The sequence below is a fragment of the Vulpes vulpes genome, chromosome X, assembly GCF_048418805.1.
Source record: "Vulpes vulpes isolate BD-2025 chromosome X, VulVul3, whole genome shotgun sequence".
Classification (NCBI taxonomy): domain Eukaryota; kingdom Metazoa; phylum Chordata; class Mammalia; order Carnivora; family Canidae; genus Vulpes; species Vulpes vulpes.
In genome coordinates this window covers 92,089,659-92,107,279 of record NC_132796.1, presented here as the reverse complement: position 1 = coordinate 92,107,279, position 17,621 = coordinate 92,089,659, and the positions used below count along the sequence as shown (strand labels likewise).

The window sequence follows — 17,621 nt, the reverse complement described above, 5'->3', positions numbered from 1 at the left end:
AAAAAGTTGGATGAGGTTTTCCTTTGTCTTGTTCTGTCTTGACAACATGGTTGCGTGACCAATGAGAATACTCTTTCTTGTCTCTGCCATACCAGTGTTTATCTTGTTGGCTAAATAGACTGGGCTTCTGAGACATGAAGTCACAAGCAGCAAGCTTTTCATCCAACTGTACCAGCTGTCAGGGGAGTCCGTCATAAAGGGTCCCAGTCCATAAGAGGCTTTTGTCATCTCAACCTTCGTTGTTTTGTCAGTGCTGGAAAAAAAACCATTCTAGTAGTGCCTGGCAGGTATCAGATTAGTGGGTCTGGGACTGGAGGTCTTCTTGTGGGAAAATAGAGACACTGTTTTATTTTATTTTATTTTATTTTATTTTATTTTATTTTATTTTATTTATTTTATTTTATTTTTAAGATTTCATTTATTTATTCTTGAGAGACACAGGCAGAGGGAGAAGCAGGCTCCCTGCAGGGAGCCCCATGTGGGACTCAATCCCAGGACCTCAGCATCACGCCCTGAGTCAAAGGCGGACACTCAACCGCTGAGCCACCCAGGCATCCCAGAGACACTGTTTTACTACACCATTCTTACAGCCTATAACAACAAAGCGCTTTACTTTCTTAGACTATCTTTGGGAGTGAACTTTCAGGATCTTATAAGGACTGCATCTTTTTTGCACTCTTGTGGGATGTCTCTTGCATGGTTGGTTAAGCCATAAAAAGCTTCTTGATTTGAACTGCTATTGACATTAATAGATACTACTTGTTGGGGCGCCTGGGTGATTGAGTCAGTTAAGCATCTGGCTCTTGATTTCGGTTCAGGTCATGATCTCAGGGTCATGAGATGGAGCACCTGTTGGGTTCGGTGAGCAGCAGGGAGTCTGCTCAAGATTTTCTCTCCTCTCCCTCTGCCCCTCCCTCCCTCACGTGTGGATGCTCTCTCCCAAAGAAGTAAGTTTTTTTAAAAAAACAGATGCTACCTGTCAATGGCCAGATGATAGCTCTTTTTCTGAAATGAAAAAGTTCTATATTTGAAAAAAATTTTTTAGAAAGCTCTCATCCTAAACAATTATCTTAATGGTACCTGTGGGAAGACCAAACTAAAAAGTAGACACAAAGACACAGAAGTAGTCTTAGACTCCCTTAACAAGATGTAAGAATAGAAATTAGAAGAAAAGTTAAAGTCCCCAATATGAATTCCCCTTAAAATCTAGCCCATCTCCTCAGCAAATTCCTTTAGCCCCCAAAGCTCCTTCACCTTCCCCAGAAAATCCCTTAAAATACCTAGTTGCTTTTTTCAGTTTCCCTTTCCCTACAAGATTTACAGGGAGCATGCCAGCATGATCTCTAAGCCCCAGGGTAGACAAGTTACTCATGTAAAGTCAGAAAATAAATTTAACAGAAGCACCCAGGATGGACAGTTAGTCTCAGACATAAGGCTTATTTTGCTAGGTTCTATAATCAGGCTTCTCCAGCTTCCAGCCTTGCTATGCAATGTACCAAAGAATTCATGTCCTCTGGAAGGCAGCAGATCTTTTAAATTATAAAGCCCTTTTACCTCTACTTTCAAAGGAGCCTACCAAATTTAAAGAGAAATTATAAAGATGAATGGCCATTTATAACCCCACTCAGAGGGATCCTGTTTGGCTGCTAAGTGGTATTCTTTCCACCCATGATTAGGTTATCAGACAAGCCAGGCCACCCCCTGGAAACCTCCCTACCACCTGGAATTTCTCCAAGGCCCTCCTACTAATATCAATTGAAGGCAATGTTCAGGGGCTGATAGGGAGGTTTTTCCCCTTAAGGTGAATTCAAGATTAAACTGTACACTCAGAAAGGAGGCCCTTATTAAAAGGCCTTATAGAAACTTTACTGAATTCAACTCCGAAAATGCTTGCTGTTTATTTCGCTAAAAACTGACAAGATATTTAAAATATTTTTTCTGGGATGCCTGGCTGGTTTAGTTGGTAGAGCATGACTCTTGATCTCAGGGTCACGAGATAAAGCCCTATGATGGGCGAAGAGCTTACGTAGCTCTGCGGTGGGAGATTGGCCAGATTGGAAGCTAATATTCAGAGCCTGACAGGAACGTTTTTTTATGGCCTCCTCCCCTAAGTTAAAATAAAACTATGTACCCAGAGGAAAAGAAAAATCCTCTAAAGCCCTTGTAAAAGGATTGATGAGTGGATCAAACTGTGAGGCCATTAAAGTTGCAACCCAGTTCTTTGAGCACCTGTCCTTAGCTTACAAATCTTTGCAAAACTAGATATGCAACTCTAGAGGCAATTCAAAGTTCCTCTCTTCCTATTTACCATTCCCCAAACCTCCCCTATTTATCTCACAAGGCGTGTAAATATCGGCCTCAAGAAACCAAAATCTTTCTTGAAGGAGCCTGCACTCTTTCCCTGGGCCCTTGAGATGTAAGTGTTAACTCTTACCTACACTATCCCCAATTCCTAAGAGTGGTATGAAAAAAAGGGGGGGGGGGGGACAAGGCATTTTTAAAATACAAACTGCTAAAAAGGCTTTCGTGCCCAAACTCTAGACTACAGCCTCCTGGAATATTACTTGTCAAGGACAAATACAAATCTTTAAGTCTTCTCCATAAATATCAGCAAAAAAGTTTCTATTCAAGTGAACTCAACTTATCTGATCTTTTTTGTCTTTTTAAGAGAGAAAGGGTACGTGCGTGCAAGCATGGGGAAAGGGAGGAGGGGAAAGAAACTCAGGCAGACTCTGCTCTGAGCAGAGCCTGGTGCTGGGCTTGATCTCATGACAGAACGTTACCTGAGCCAAAACCAAAAAGTTGACACTTAACTGACTGAGCCACCCAGGCACTCCCTAACTGTTCTATAAACTAGTGAGTTTTGCATTATCATACTCATCTCATGGCTAAAATGCCCAATGTGGGTCTTGAACTCACAATCCCAAAATCAGGAGTCACATGCTCTATTGACTGAGCCAGCCAGACACCCCGCTCATGGTTAAAATTTAGAACTACAAGGTCTCTACTTGCATCTGTCTGTATGTTTATGAATGTATTGCAGATGGGTGGCATTTTCCATCTCTAAATGGTATTACTAAAGTTAGTTTGTAAAAGAGCTCTATTCAACTGGCTTAATTTTAAGTGCTTATAAATTAAGTACCCCTAGAGTTCTTAGAAATATAACAGAAACTAACTTCAATGCTTCTCAGGTTCATTTACTTGGAAAAATATTCAGTACTGAAGCCAATTGAAGTTCATGAGTTTAAAATAGGAGTCTGCTTGAGACTCTCTTCCTCCCCCTTCCCTCATGTGCATGCACTCTCTAATAAATCTTTAAAAACTTAAATAGGCAGGTCTTTAGAATTATCAACACTGAATATAATGTAATCATTCAACTTCTATTCTGCCTGGGTTTACTTAGTCAAGTAAGTTTATATCTCTCACAAAATTTGTCAGCAAGAAAAATAGCTTAAGATGATGGCTAATGTTTCATGAAGCTTTTGTGAGTAGTCTAAACATAATTGTCAAGAGCAAATGATTTAAATAGAGGTGAGATATAACTGGGATAAGAGCTTCTAGGTTAATTTTTTAGCAATAACTATAATTTATGGTACATCTACTTAAAAATAGCTTCTAAAATCTTTTTGGTAACTTTAGAGATTGCAAAGTTAAGTGATGGAAATTTATTGACTATCTAATTTCCAAATAAGACAAAATAATAAAACATTACAGAACATAGATTTTTATCTAACTTTGGTTTCCTATTACAGATAGACTAAAGATAAATATGGGCTATTAGTAAACGTCTTATGCCACATTAAAAGATTATAAAATGAAGAAGCATATGCTTCTAGGAATTATGAACATACTCATAAATTTGCCAGTCTAAAGAAGGTGGGTGATCAGTTGGTTAAGCATCTGCCTTTGGCTCAGGTCATGATCTCAAGGTGCTGGAATGGAGCTCCAGTCAGGCTCCCTGCTCAGCAGGAAGTCTGCTTCTCCCTCTTCCTTTGCTCCTCCCCTCACTTGTTTCTCTCTCTCTCTCTCTCTCTCTCTCTCTCTCTCTCTCTCTCGGCCCCTCTTTCAAATAAAATCTTAAAAGAATACTAGCATAACAGTTCACAGTTGCTTACTACTTTAACTGGAAAAAAAGCAGGTTGTGTTTTTTGGCTAAAAAAGTTCGAGATATGGAGATGCATTTGTGTTACAGGAAAAGAAAGCAAATTTGTTCTGAAATAAAACTGGTTATTTCAAAATGGGAAAGGTAAAAAGAAAGGACAAATAAAAAGTTGAGAACAGAGAAAGAAAAATTCCACCTTGTGTAATCAAGCTGGTTTAAACTGAGTTGTTATTAAAGGGTTTTTTAAATAAACTTGAATACTGATAGTATACCTATGTAAAATTAAAACTTAATTTTTTTTCATTTACTAAAAGGACAATGTTTTCTTGGACAATTGGTCTGCTAAGGTAAGAGACTGAAAAGTTTTTATCTTTTAAGTAATTGTCCTAGGACGCAAAGATTGTGTTTTATTAAAATAATTTTCTGTTCTTATCAGCCCTTTGGTTATGCTCACAACTATAGCCTTTTGTATTTGCTCTTAAAATCTTTTGTCACTCTGATTAAACAGATAAGTAATGTTTCACAATGATCTCTGATCCTATTTAATCAGATATTTTGGTATTTTTGACAAAGCTCTCAAAAATCAAATTATAAAGTCTTTTTTACCTCAAACCAGTTTGGAGATTTTTCCAAAGGGTTCCTTGAACCTCTCAAAGGTTTTGCCCTCTCCTTATAAAAAGAGATGTTAACTAATTAGGCTTATCTGGTATGTTAAATTACACAGGAAGCACTGTCAACTGATAAACTTTCTTAAACCTAAGTGTTCCAGAAATTACATGAAATTTCTAAAAATCTGGGGGGGTGTGGCTGGCTAAGTCAGTGGAGCACACAAATCTTGATCTCCCAAGTTGGGTACAAAGATTACTTAAAAATAAAATTTTAAGGGATTCCTGGGTAGCTCAGCGGTTTAGCACCTGCCTTCAGCCCAGGGTGTGGTCTTGGAGTCCTGGGGTCGAGTCAGCATCAGGCTCCCTGCGTGGAGCCTGCTTCTCCCTCTGCCTGTGTCTCTCATGGATAAATAATAAAATATTTTAAATAGTAAATAAAATAAGATCTTAAGAAAAAAATTCTAAAAATCTGTTATGTCCTGGTATAATCTTTGCCATTTTAAAATGTATCTCACAAAACAACTACGTTTTCTTGTCAACTGCATTATAACAAACTCTCATCAAATCTTCAACCATTAACAATTGCCATTTTAAAGTCTTTTGCTATTTATTTACATTTACTTACTCTGATACTTTTGCAAATGTTCCTGCAAAAGTGTTTCATCTTCAGAGAAATTCATGAAAAGGACTCTTTTTTTTTTTCCTTTTTAAGTAGGTTCCACACCTGGAATGGAGCCTTATAGAAAGGACTCTTGACAGGTACTCTAGAATAAAGGTTTCTGAGAACTAAGATTATAAAGCTAAACTGGGTAAGAATTTTCAGAACGGCGGGGGGGGGGGGGCACCTGGGTGGCTCAGTGAGTTAAGCATCTGCTTTTGGCTCAGGTCATGATCTCAGGATCCTGCTTCAGACTCCCTGCTCAGTGGGGAGTCTGCTTCTCCCTCTCCCTTTGCCCCCCCTTGCGCTCATATGCTGATAAATAAAAAAATCTTTTTTTAAAGATTTTATTTATTCATGAGAGACACACACAGAGAGAGAGGCAGAGACACAGGCAGAGACACAGGCAGAGGGAGAAGCAGGCTCCATGCAGGGAGCCTGACATGGGACTCAATCCTGAGTCTCCAGGATCAGGCAGGCCCTGAGCTGAAGGCGGCGCTAAATCACTGAGTCACCCGGGCTGCCCATAAATTTAAAAATCTTTAAAAAAAATTTTCATAATGAATGTAAAACCTGGATCCAAGCAGAACAAGTATTAATTACATAGTACTGTAAAGAACTAAAGAGAATGATTAGAATTCTTTATAACTTTTTGTTTATATCAGTAGTTCTTTCACATTTTATTTTCTAAAATATATGGAAACATTTTTTTAAGGTTTTATTTTATTTATTTTTCCAAGGAGAGTGCTCATGCACGAGCTGGGAGAGGGAGAGGGAAAGAATCTCAAGTGGACTCTATGCTGAGCACAGAGCCTGACATGGGGCTTGATCTCAGGACCCTGAGATCATGACCTGAACTGAAACCAAGAGTTGGACGCTTAACCAACTTAGCTACCCAGGCACCCGAAGAAACCTTTCTTAAGCTAACTATGACTATAAGCAATTTGGTAAATTATACCTTTGTGAGCAGAATTGAAACATACATCTTTTTCTACCTGATCCATCCAGAATTTGGATACATAGTAAGTATTCTTATTTTCGTGGCAATACAGTTATTTGCATAGGTTCTGTTAGAATCTGTTCTCCTTGGGGCACCTGGGTGGCTCAGTCAAGCATCTGCCTTCAGCTCGTCATGATCTCAGAGTCCTGGGATGGAGCCCTACATCAGGCTCCCTGCTCAGTGGGGAGCCTGCTTCTCTCTCTCTCCCTCTGTTCCTCCCCTCACCTGCTTGTGCTCTCTCAAATAAGTAAAATCTTTAAAAAAATAATGTTTTCCTTGTAACAGGATACAAATGGAAACACTAGTTATAGTACCAAGACTTTGACTAGAATGCTATGCCTGAGAGAGACATACATACACTCAGATATGCCTAGACAGCTTTAAGAACCGAAGGTTGACTTTACAGAGGCAATAAAGCCCCTTGGAATAATCAGCCTGGTAACTTGCTTAACAGGTTCCTGGTAGCCTTACCAGGTAAATAAGGAAGGCCACCTTCTGGCAGGTACAGGAACCTTAGGATATTCTGTGAACCTTGAAAAGAGGAATTAACCCAAATCTAGAAGTATTACAAGTTAAGCCTGATGGCCAGTCTTTGGCTTGGCTTTTTAGCCTCAAGAGGCTTTTAAAAAGTCCAACCTGAGATTCCTTATTTAAAGTTCCAACAAGGCAGCCTGGGTGGCTCAGCGGTTTAGCGCTTGCCTTCAGCCCAGGGCGTGATCCTGGAGACCCGGGATTGAGTCCCACGTCGGGCTCCCTGCATGGAGCCTGCTTCTCCCTCTGCCTGTGTCTCTGCCTCTCTCTCTGTCTCTCATGAATAAATAAATAAAATCTTTAAAAAATAAAATAAAGTTCCAACAAAGCAGATTAAAAGAGCCTATATGATGAATCAGTATTCTTGTTACACCTGTATAAATAATCACAAATAATATAAAAAATAAAATAAAGTTCCAACAAAGCAGATTAAAAGAGCCTATATGATGAATCAGTATTCTTGTTACACTTGTATAAATAATCAGGCCAAGTTTATTGAAACTAGACTGGATTTGCAAATAAATTGGTTATACTGTGATTATCTTTGATAAAATCGGGGGTGATTGTAGAGAGAAAAAGGATGTTTCAGTAACAACCATTATGAATATCAAATTCTAGTGCTATTGGGGCACCTAGGTAGCTCAGTCAGGTTAAACATCAGACTCTTGGTTTTGGCTCAGGTCATTATCTCATGGGTCGTGGGACTGAGCCCTGAGTTGGGCTGGGTGCTCAGCAGGGAGTCAGCTTGGAGATTTTCTCCCTCTGTCCCTCCCCAAACTCATGTTCTTTCCCTAAATAAATCTTTTTAAGAAAAGTCTCAAATTCTAGTGCTATTATCTTTGAGGTTCTACCTATAAATGGCTGATCCTGAATTCAGAAGTTTCCTCCAATATTTAGCTACAACTTTCCAAACTAACATTTCCAAATATATCCCACTACAAACCAGGAAAATCTTTGAGAATGCCACTGCCTGCCCTCACTCCATCTGAAGTTGCTTCAAGCAGGACATCTAGAAATCCTCTCACCTGGCTACCTTCAGAACTAAGAAACTAGGACTATAATCTGCTCTAATTAACCTTTTTCTTTCATTTCCATAGAAATTTCTTATTAAATACCAGATTGTTTGCACCATAGCCCTAACTTTGGGAGCACAAGTGCATGACCATCTCCTGAAATGAGACACAACTATGTAACAGAACTGGCCTATTCTCAGGACTAAGAGACGGTTGAGTGAGATGGAGCAATGTACCAACTCAACCTCTGGGCTGTGAAACTTCATGCACAAGTTTCAAAGGCAGGACTAAAGGGTTTCAGAATAAGCCTCCCCAAAGTGAGTCACTTTGGAATCAAAATTACTTTTCAAAAATTTTATTGCTATTATTACTGATTGATTATAACCTCTACATCCAACTGGAGGCTCCAACTCATGACTCCAAGATCAAGTTGCATGCTCTTCTGAATGAGCCGGTCAGGTGCCCCTTTTTTTTTTTAAGTAAACTCTACCACCAATGAACTCATGACCCACAAATCAAAAGTTGCATGCTCTACCAACTGAGTTGGCCAGGCACCCAGGGCACATGGATTACTTTAAACTGAAATGAGTCAAAAACTCAGGAAAAGCTTTTATCTTCTCCTTAACTGCCTAAAGAATTTAGATGGAGGGCCTGTCCGGGAAGAAAACTATCACCTGAGATAACTACAAAGAATATGAGCTAGGTGTGGTAAGCTAGGGGAAGCTCTGTAGGGCCTGGAGATCAAATTCCTTTGCTTTCCATTGTCTCTGTATGGCCTGGCAAATATTTATCAAACATTTGCTCATCTTCCTGTAAACTCTTCCTTCCCTTTGAAGACTCAGACCCCCACTCCCTTTCTCCTTAGCTTAGGATGGCATATAAACCTCAACTGCCTGTCTGCCTGTGGGTCTCATGTTCTTATGGGGCTCTTCTATGTACGTAATTATTCTATTAAATCTGTCTTTTAACGTTTACCAGCCAAGGAACCTAGAAAATTAAAAAAAAAAATCCCCTCCCAACATACTCCAAGTAGCAATTGCTCTTATCAGTTTGTGTATTCCTCCAGAGATGGTCTATGAATATACAAGCATGTATGAGTATTTTTAAAAATATAAGTGTTAAATAGTCTATACACAGCTATGCACCTTCATCTATGGACATTTAGAAAGCTAACAATTTTTTACTACTATAAAATTTTTTTTATCATTATGTAAGAGCGAAAAGTCCTTCTCTCTAAAATCTATTTATGTCATTATTTGCTTTTAGTGGCAACATTGAATGATTTGAACAGGAGTGTGTCCTTCACCACCTCCTATTACCTATCTTGGTTTTGACCAGTAATAGTGTTAAGAAAAAGCTTGAATGCACTTACATATTCAGAAAACAAAGATGCCAATAACAAAAATTTAGCAGTAGGGAAGGTATGGGGTAACAGACACTCTTGCTGGTGAAACTACAAATTGGTATACATTTTGTGGTGGGGGGATGGGTGAAACAAGTAAAGGGGAATAAGAGTACACTTATCTTGGGGCACCTGCCTTTGGCTCATGTCATGATCTCGGAGTCCTGGGATGGAGCCCCATGTTGGTCTCCCTGCTCAGTGGGGAGTCTGCTTCTCTTTCTGCCCCACCCCCACCCCCCACTTGTGCTCTCTTAAATAAATAAAATCTTTAAAAAAAAAGTACACTTATCTTGATGAGCAATGAATAATATATGGAATTGTTGGATCACTATAGAGTACATCTGAAACAAATACAACACTGTGTGTTAACTACCCTGGAATTAAAATTTAAAAAAAATTAGTACACCTTTCCTAGAGGATAATGTGGCAATATGTTCTAAAATCTTAAAGATAAATAAATAAAAACTTAAATATATGATTACTTTTTGAACCACTTATTCTAGTTGTGAGCATTAACTTTAAGGAAATGATTAGGGATTTTTAAAAAATGTATATAAGGATATTCAATACAGTGGTATTTATAAACAAAAAAATTCAATGTCTAACAAATGAGGACAACACTTTGGTAATGTGGATACCAGGCATTCATTACAAACTCAGGTTGTAGAAGAATACTAAAGGACATAGACATATGTTCATGCTATTGTATTAAATGAAAAAAGCTGATTATAAAATACTGTGAAGTTGGGCAGCCCGGGTGGCTCAGCGGTTTAGTGCCACCTTCTGCCCAGGGCGTGATCCTGGAGTCCTGGGATCAAGTCCCATGTCGGGCTCCCTGCATGGAGCCCGTTTCTCCCTCTACCCGTGTCTCCCACCTACCTGTATCTCTCTCTGTGTCTCTAATGAATAAATAAAATCTTTATTTATTTATTTTTTAAGATTTTATTTATTTATTCATAGAGACACAGCTAGAGAGAGAGAGGCAGAGATAAAGGCAGAGGGAGAAGCAGGCTCCATGCAGGGAGCCTGATGTGGGACTGGATCCCAGGTCTCCAGAATCACGCCCTGGGCTGCAGGCGGCGCCAAACCGCTGCGCCACCGGGGCTGCCCCAATAAAATCTTTAAAAAAATAAAAAATAAAATAAAATACTGTGCAGTAAAATCCTAATTACGAAAAATACAGATATACAAAGACAGGCTAAATTATACATCAAAATTCTACTGTGGTTATCTCCCGGCAGTAGGATTATTGAGTTTTATTTTCTTCTTTGTGCTTTTCTTAATTTTCTAAATTTTATCCAGTAAATATATTAGATTCTAATCAAAAGAAAAAAAGCAGTTGGGCTTTTGATTAGTCAGGTCCCTTGTACAATCCTGCCCAGCAGATTGGGGGTTTTATTTGGCTATATGCCAGGTGACAATGCTTTCTTCATCTGTGAACACATTAGCACAGTAAACTATCAATAGCAAGGCCAGGTATTGCAAGGTTTTGACTTTTAATTCACAAAAGATCATTCTTATAACTTGCAGAGGAAAGGATATATTCTTGGTCCTTATGTTTTTACCTATGGTGAGAATTTTTGCCAGCTTGCTGATTTGTAATATTACTGTTAGATTACTAACTCCTAGCCACCACAACGAGAAAGACGAAATTGTAAATTGATGTCAACACTCAATCATTAGGTTAAGAAAAAGAGATACAGGTCAACTCCCAGAAATAAAAGCAGTAATCAAGTCATGTCCACAGTGGATGGCCATGAATATATGTCTTTTGGTCCTCTGCTCAGTGGCAGTAAATCACCAGCAGAGAGGGCTGAGAAACACAGGTAATATCTGATTGCTAATTATTGTTGACTTGACTTTAAAGTGAAAGGACTATGTTGAATCTTCTGAGGGATGCCTATTGCTGGAGTTCTGAACTATTCACTTACTGCCTTATAAAAATAATCAATTAATTTGGGGCCTGGTAAGAAGAAGAGTTGCCTGTAATCTTTACTTTAAAATTTCCATATTTAGGGATGCGTGGGTGGCTCAGAGGTTGAGCATCTGCCTTCAGCTCAGGGTGTAACCCCGGGGTCCTGGGTTCAAGTCCCACATCGGGCTTTCTGCATGGAGCCTGCTTCGCCCTCTGCCTATGTCTCTGCCTCTCTCTCTGTGTCTCTCATGAATAAATAAATAAAATATTTTTTTAAATTTCCCTAATTTTTACAAAAGGGCAGTTTTGAATCAAGTACACGTAAAGTAGAATCATTATATTTTGTAGACACCCACAAGCAAAACGTGTTCACCATAACTGACTGTATTTATGCTGACAGAATAATAGAAATCACTCTTCCATTTTGAAGATAAGGAAACGAAAGCATAAGGATGTTAAATGATTTGACTAAGACCATAGAGTTAATGAGTAGCACAGAACTGGAACTTATTCTATTTGATACTTACCCAGATAACTTATCCTGACAGAGTGATGGGGGTTGCAGTACTTAAAAATCAGATGGTTCTCCAAGTGCCATGCCAAAGTACTTTCTTTAAAAAAAAAAAAAAATTTGTCTCCAGGATCAGGCCCTGAGCTGAAGGCAGATGCTAAACCGCTGAGCCACCCAGGGATCCCCAACCAAAGTTCTTTAATAGATGACTCAGTGAATGGGTAATATCTACCCTAGATATTTCTCAGAATTAAGTAGTCTTCCATGATCATGTTGAGATCTCAAGTGCTGAAACAAGTTCTTGATAAAAGCCAACAACTTTTCTTTTTCTCTAGTAAAAACAGGTAGTTCTACCTGAAAGCCACTCTGCTGCATATATACATTTAGGTTTGTCTTCTGTCTGGGTTTGAATAAAAATGACACCAAGTAAAGGAAATTGCCATAATAAGTGACTCCGAGCCAAATTAAAACAGTACCACATATTTAATGAGTGCCCCCGTGTTCTAAACTATCTACAAACTAATTTTAATTTTCCTCCATGCAATCATTTTAGCTACACATAAATATTCTAACCTACTACAACATGCTGAATTGAAACTAAAAAATGTCATCCCATTTAGTAGTAGGTCAAAAATTCAACATGAGCTTGCGTGATTCCATAGCCTATCCCTTTTTTTCACCATGTTACCTCTAATAACTAAAATACATATGTGATTTACAATTAGGATGTTTTCACATGTGGTATTTAATTTAACCTAAGCAACATATCATAGCCCCTATTTGAAATATGGGGAAACTGTGGTTTTCTGTTACTCATCAAAGATCATACGGTAAATGACAGTCAAAAGTCAAACCCGGTGATTATGACCAATATAGGTCTAAGGAAATTACTCTAAGAATTACTGGCAGAAGAGTTAGTCTGGTGAGGTAGCAAAAAATGTCAGCTCCTTGCCCTTTCAAGGCTTGAAAAATTAGCAGAAGCCATTGAAAAGTAAAATCACATACCAGTATGTGATTATATATATGAAAGGCCTGTGTTGTGAGGCCAACAAAATTGTCATAAGGGTAAATATAAAAGTTCAAACCACATGTCAGTATTTATAGATTCCAGGGAATGTACAGTGGTACCAGCTTTGCCCAGTTTAGGAAATCAGCCTTAACTCATGCAATTCAACCTCTGATCATCTGAGTTCAAGCTATTCCCAGTTTGTACAGGTAAACCTCAGTTTTCACCACAAACCATATCCTTATAAATACATTATAAAAGCAGATCATGGGGGCACCTGGTTGGCTCAGGTCATGATCTCATGGTTCTGTGATCTCGAGCCCACAGGCTTCCTGCTCAGCAGGGAGACTACTTCTCCCCCTCCCTCTGCGTCTGCCCCTCCTCCCCACTCGAGTCTGTCTCTCAAAGAGACAGACTTTTTTTGGGGGGTGGGGGGGCGCCTGGGTGGCTCAGTGATTGAGTATCTGACTTCAGCTCAGGGCTTGATCCCAGGATCCGGAATCAAGTCTCACATCCGGCTCCCTGTGGGGAGCCTGCTTCTCCCTCTGCCTGTGTCTTTGCCTCTCTCTCTCTCATGAATAAATCTTAAAAAAAAAAATTTTTTTAAAGCAGATCACGCGGTAAGTGAATCACATGTATACTTAACAAAGATTGGATACCAATATACCAAATTAAATTCCAAAACGTATCAAAATATTAGAGCTACAATGATACCATAGTTAACAATAAAAGTCCATGCCAAGTCCTACAAAATTACATAAAATATCCTTTTATCACAAAAAGGACAACCTACTATTAAGTATAATAAGAGCACATAAAACATTAACTCATATGTTTGGCCTCAAGTTTTTATGGTAGATACAGTAATCAACAACTGCTTTGGTTAATTTCTCAGAGTAGAGGAAGTCCTTTATTTGGAATTATCTGGAAGGCCTTAGAAATTTTAGTTTTTCCTTCTTCGTCTAATACATTCCTTTATAACAAGTAGAAGCATTCAGTCAACAATTTTCTTAAAAGATTTATTTGAGAGAGACAGGTGGGGGGCGGGGGAAGAGGGGCAAAGGGAGAGGGAAAGAGAAACTTAAGCAGACTCCACATGAGCATAGAGCCCAACGTGGGGCTCAATCCCACAACCTGAACCAAAACCAAAAGTTGGATGCTCAACCAACTGCACCACCCAGGTGCCCCTCAGTCAATAATTTTTTTTTTTTTTACCAGGCACCTATTTATACATGCCAGCCACTGTTAATACAGTTATGTTAGAACTTGGCTCAGGACGCCTGGGTGGCTCAGCAGTTGAGCATCTGCCTTTGGCCCAGGGCGTGATCCCGGGGTCCTGGGATGGAGTCCCACATCGGGCTCCCTGCATGGAGACTGCTTCTCCCTCTGCCTGTGTCTCTGCCTCTCTCTCTCTCTGTGTCTCTCATGAATAAATAAATAAAATCTTAAAAACAAAAAAAGAACTTGGCTTAAAGCAGAAGGTGCTCAAGGTGTGTTGTTTGGATTGTCTCAAATTGAAAACTGTATTTCTAAGTGCTATCTCAGTATTTCTCAACTTAGCTCCTTAATCAATTTTGATCAAAGCAATACCATCAAAAACCCGTCTAAGAGATCTTCTGAAACATAGCACGCAATGAAAGAAAAGCAGGACTACTGCAATCAAAGAAATCTGAATTCAAATCCTACCCCTGCAACTTATTAGCTATTTGGACCTTGAGCAAGTTAGTGAACCCTTCTTAGCTTCCACTAATTTTTCTCTTCTATGCTATGGTAATCCCAGAATGTTAAACCCCAGAAGCCCAGTTTTTCCCTCTTCAATTTATTCTACACCCACCCTACAAATAAAACAGGCTAGCTTTCAACACAGTAGTGACACAGATCTCATTCACATCACCAACAAAAAATGAAATTCAAGTACTTAGCATGTGAAATTTTAAAATCAAGCATTCAAATCATAAAGGCGGAAAAAAATAAATGTAAGTATAATCCACAAATTAAGGTTTATATCTCCACCTTATTCTTTTTATCATTTTGTTTGCAACATTTATTCCAAACAGATTTTGGATTGTCATGTGGGAATTTTTTCCTTGATAGAATCTGAGATAATCAGTTATAAAAAAAACTATCACAATGGATTTTGAATCTTTGGAATCAACTAACCCAAGCCTGTTACTTTATAAAATGAAGGAACCAGGGCATAGAATAATATGCAGCATATGGGGCGCTTGGGTGGCAGTGAGAGAAGTGTCCAACTCTTGGTTCAGGTTGTGATCTCAGGGTTGTGAGATTGGGCACACCAGGCTCCCTGCTCAGCACAGAGTCTGCTTAAGAATCCCTCTTCCAGGGCACCTGACTTCTACTCGGGTCATATCTCAGGGGTCCTGGAATTGAGCTCCCACATCCAGGTAATCACTCAGCACGGAGTCTCTTTGTCTCTTTCTCTTTCTGTCTCTCCCCTCAGTCATGCTTTCTCTGTCCCTCTCAAATAAATAAATCTTTAAAAAAAGAATATGCAAGATAAATAAAACCTACATTTTAAAAGACTTTTCATGACATAGGAAATGTTCAATATAGAATGAATGAGAAAAAAGGATTACAGCAATCTATGTACAATATGAACCTAAATGATAAAAGTAAATCTAAAAGAATGTGAATTATACTTATTCTGTTACAGTATTCTGAATTTCATAACCTTCTAAAAAACATATTTATTTTGTAACTTAAAATACTCCAAAATAATGTTTTGAATTAAATGGGATATTTAATTCATAAAAAGTCATGAAAAAATAGAAATATGTAGGCATTGAGGTGTTTAAATGACTTGCTCACAATCTCAGAGCTAATTGGAAACGAAGCCAAGACAAGAACCCAGGCATCAAATCCAGGGCTCTTCCCACTGTACCACATGACCTCTAAGACAAAAATAGTATCTGTTCACCAGGAATTGCACTGGAAGAACTGGTAAAGAGCTGGAAGCCTGAGACTTAAATTTTGTGAGCAATAAATACCTGTTTTCCCTTAAGTCAAAAAAAAAAAAAAAAGACTGTGTTCTTATTAATAAATATCAATTTATTTTACCACTACTGTTTTTGTCTCCTTAAATTTATTCACGATGACCTTAAACAGTGCTACAGATTACATTTTATAATACTATTACCAGATTAGAACACAGATAAAGCTTGAGATTTGACAGCTCATGATAATCTCCCAGCCTCAGGAGAACAAGGACATCTACTTTGCCATATTTATCTTTCAAACCCTACACCACATAGTATAATCTCTGCCATATAGTAGGCACTCAATAAAATGTCTCTTTCATAAAGCATAACTTTTCCCCCCTCACCTTAGCACTAGCTACCAGACTTAAGTATTAGAACAAACAAAAACAGTAAAATATCATAATCTCATACTTGGGGTAGGCATTTACAATATAAACAAAGAATTTATTAAACAAATTAATGTTTATGGCCAAATGTAAGGGGAATATTTATGTTAGTCAAATATTTCAAGCAGTATACAAATTAATTGGGATGTTACTAACAATATTCTTATCTACTGAAATGGTCCTAACCTTTAGCCAGGATTACTTTTCCTGCCTAGTTGGGAGTCACTGAATGCACTATAAAGCTATAAAGTACAAATGTAGCACAAAGGGTACTGGACCAGGACCTAGACCTTAGTCCAAGCTCTGCTAATAATTAGATATATAATCTTGGGTAATTCACTTTTTCTCTTTTGAGTCCTAGTTAGCCTATTCATAAAAAGAAAAGAGTTGAAGTACTTATCACCAGGGACCCTTCCAATCTTAATTTTTTAAAATAATTCTTATCCACAAAGATTCTACATTCAGATTTTTTCATTGCATCAAACTGTGTATCTTGAATGTTATGGCTTGCTATATTATTTGATAATAAAAAGTTTAGCACATTTTCTAAAATTCTATAAAGATTAATAACATATATTCTTTTTACCATCTTATACTAGGTGCCATAAGAGAAAACAAGAAATGTGAGCATCTGATAATCAGGCCTGCTTTGCCAGCTGGGCTGACAGAAGCCACAGTGGATTTTACAATACAAACCACTGATATGTAAATGCATATATGTATTTACATACCATTGATAAATACTTATGTTGATATACATGTAGGTGTGTGAATTTTAAAAGCTATTTTTAATTCTAAAATCAATACTTGTTTATGGTAAAAATTCAAACAGTACATTAGGCCATATGTGAAGTGCAAATTAAAAAGCATCATATTCCTCTCCATCCCTCTATTAAGTAGGCACTGTTCACACTTTTCTGGTGTATCCTTCCAGAAATTCTCTGAGTATATTCAAATATGCATATGTGCATGTGTGCATAAATCTTATTAACCTAAACTGTTGCCACTTCTTGAATGACAGGGGAAAATATCTCAAGCATTGGTTTCAATAAACATGTTAAATACATGGAAGGTAGTTGCAGTTGTATGATACAAAGTAGTATAGGCTTCAAGTGTGTGGTGAGTTGAACATTTAATTTTCTTGCTTGGAGGCTATGCACAGCAGTTGCTCAGATAGAGCAGTGAGCGAAGAGCCAGACAAGCCCGGTACTAATGTAAGTAGTTGAGTAGCCTTAGGCAAGCCACGAATCTTCTTGTGCCTTAGTTTCTGCTTTTGCAAAATAAGAGGATTGGACTAAGATCTCTTCCAACTCTAAAATGTTAAGAGTTCTAAGATGGCTGGCTGTAATCGTGTTCTCTTGAACTGGTTGTAAGAAATTCTAAGTAAAAAAAGGGAAAAAAAGAACAGTACAGCAACCTCTAGTCTTACAAAAGTATATTTCTATGCATCAAAGAGTATAAGGCATAGGATGACAGGCCTAGTGATATAA

At 38.2% G+C, this 17,621-nt stretch overlaps 1 protein-coding gene across 8 annotated transcripts in view; it reads right to left on the bottom strand.

Moving 5' to 3' along the window:
- Window positions 1–17,621, bottom strand: part of XIAP (X-linked inhibitor of apoptosis) — a 53,754-nt gene that overhangs the window by 34,912 nt on the left and 1,221 nt on the right. For 4 of the 8 annotated variants that reach the window (XM_072744537.1, XM_072744534.1, XM_072744536.1 and 1 more), the window contains one exon: window positions 11,757–11,840. The exons of the other annotated variants lie outside the window; for them this stretch is intronic. The gene's annotated coding sequence lies outside the window, so the exon portion shown is untranslated. The remainder of the gene's footprint in view (window positions 1–11,756; window positions 11,841–17,621) is intronic. 8 annotated transcript variants of the gene reach the window in all.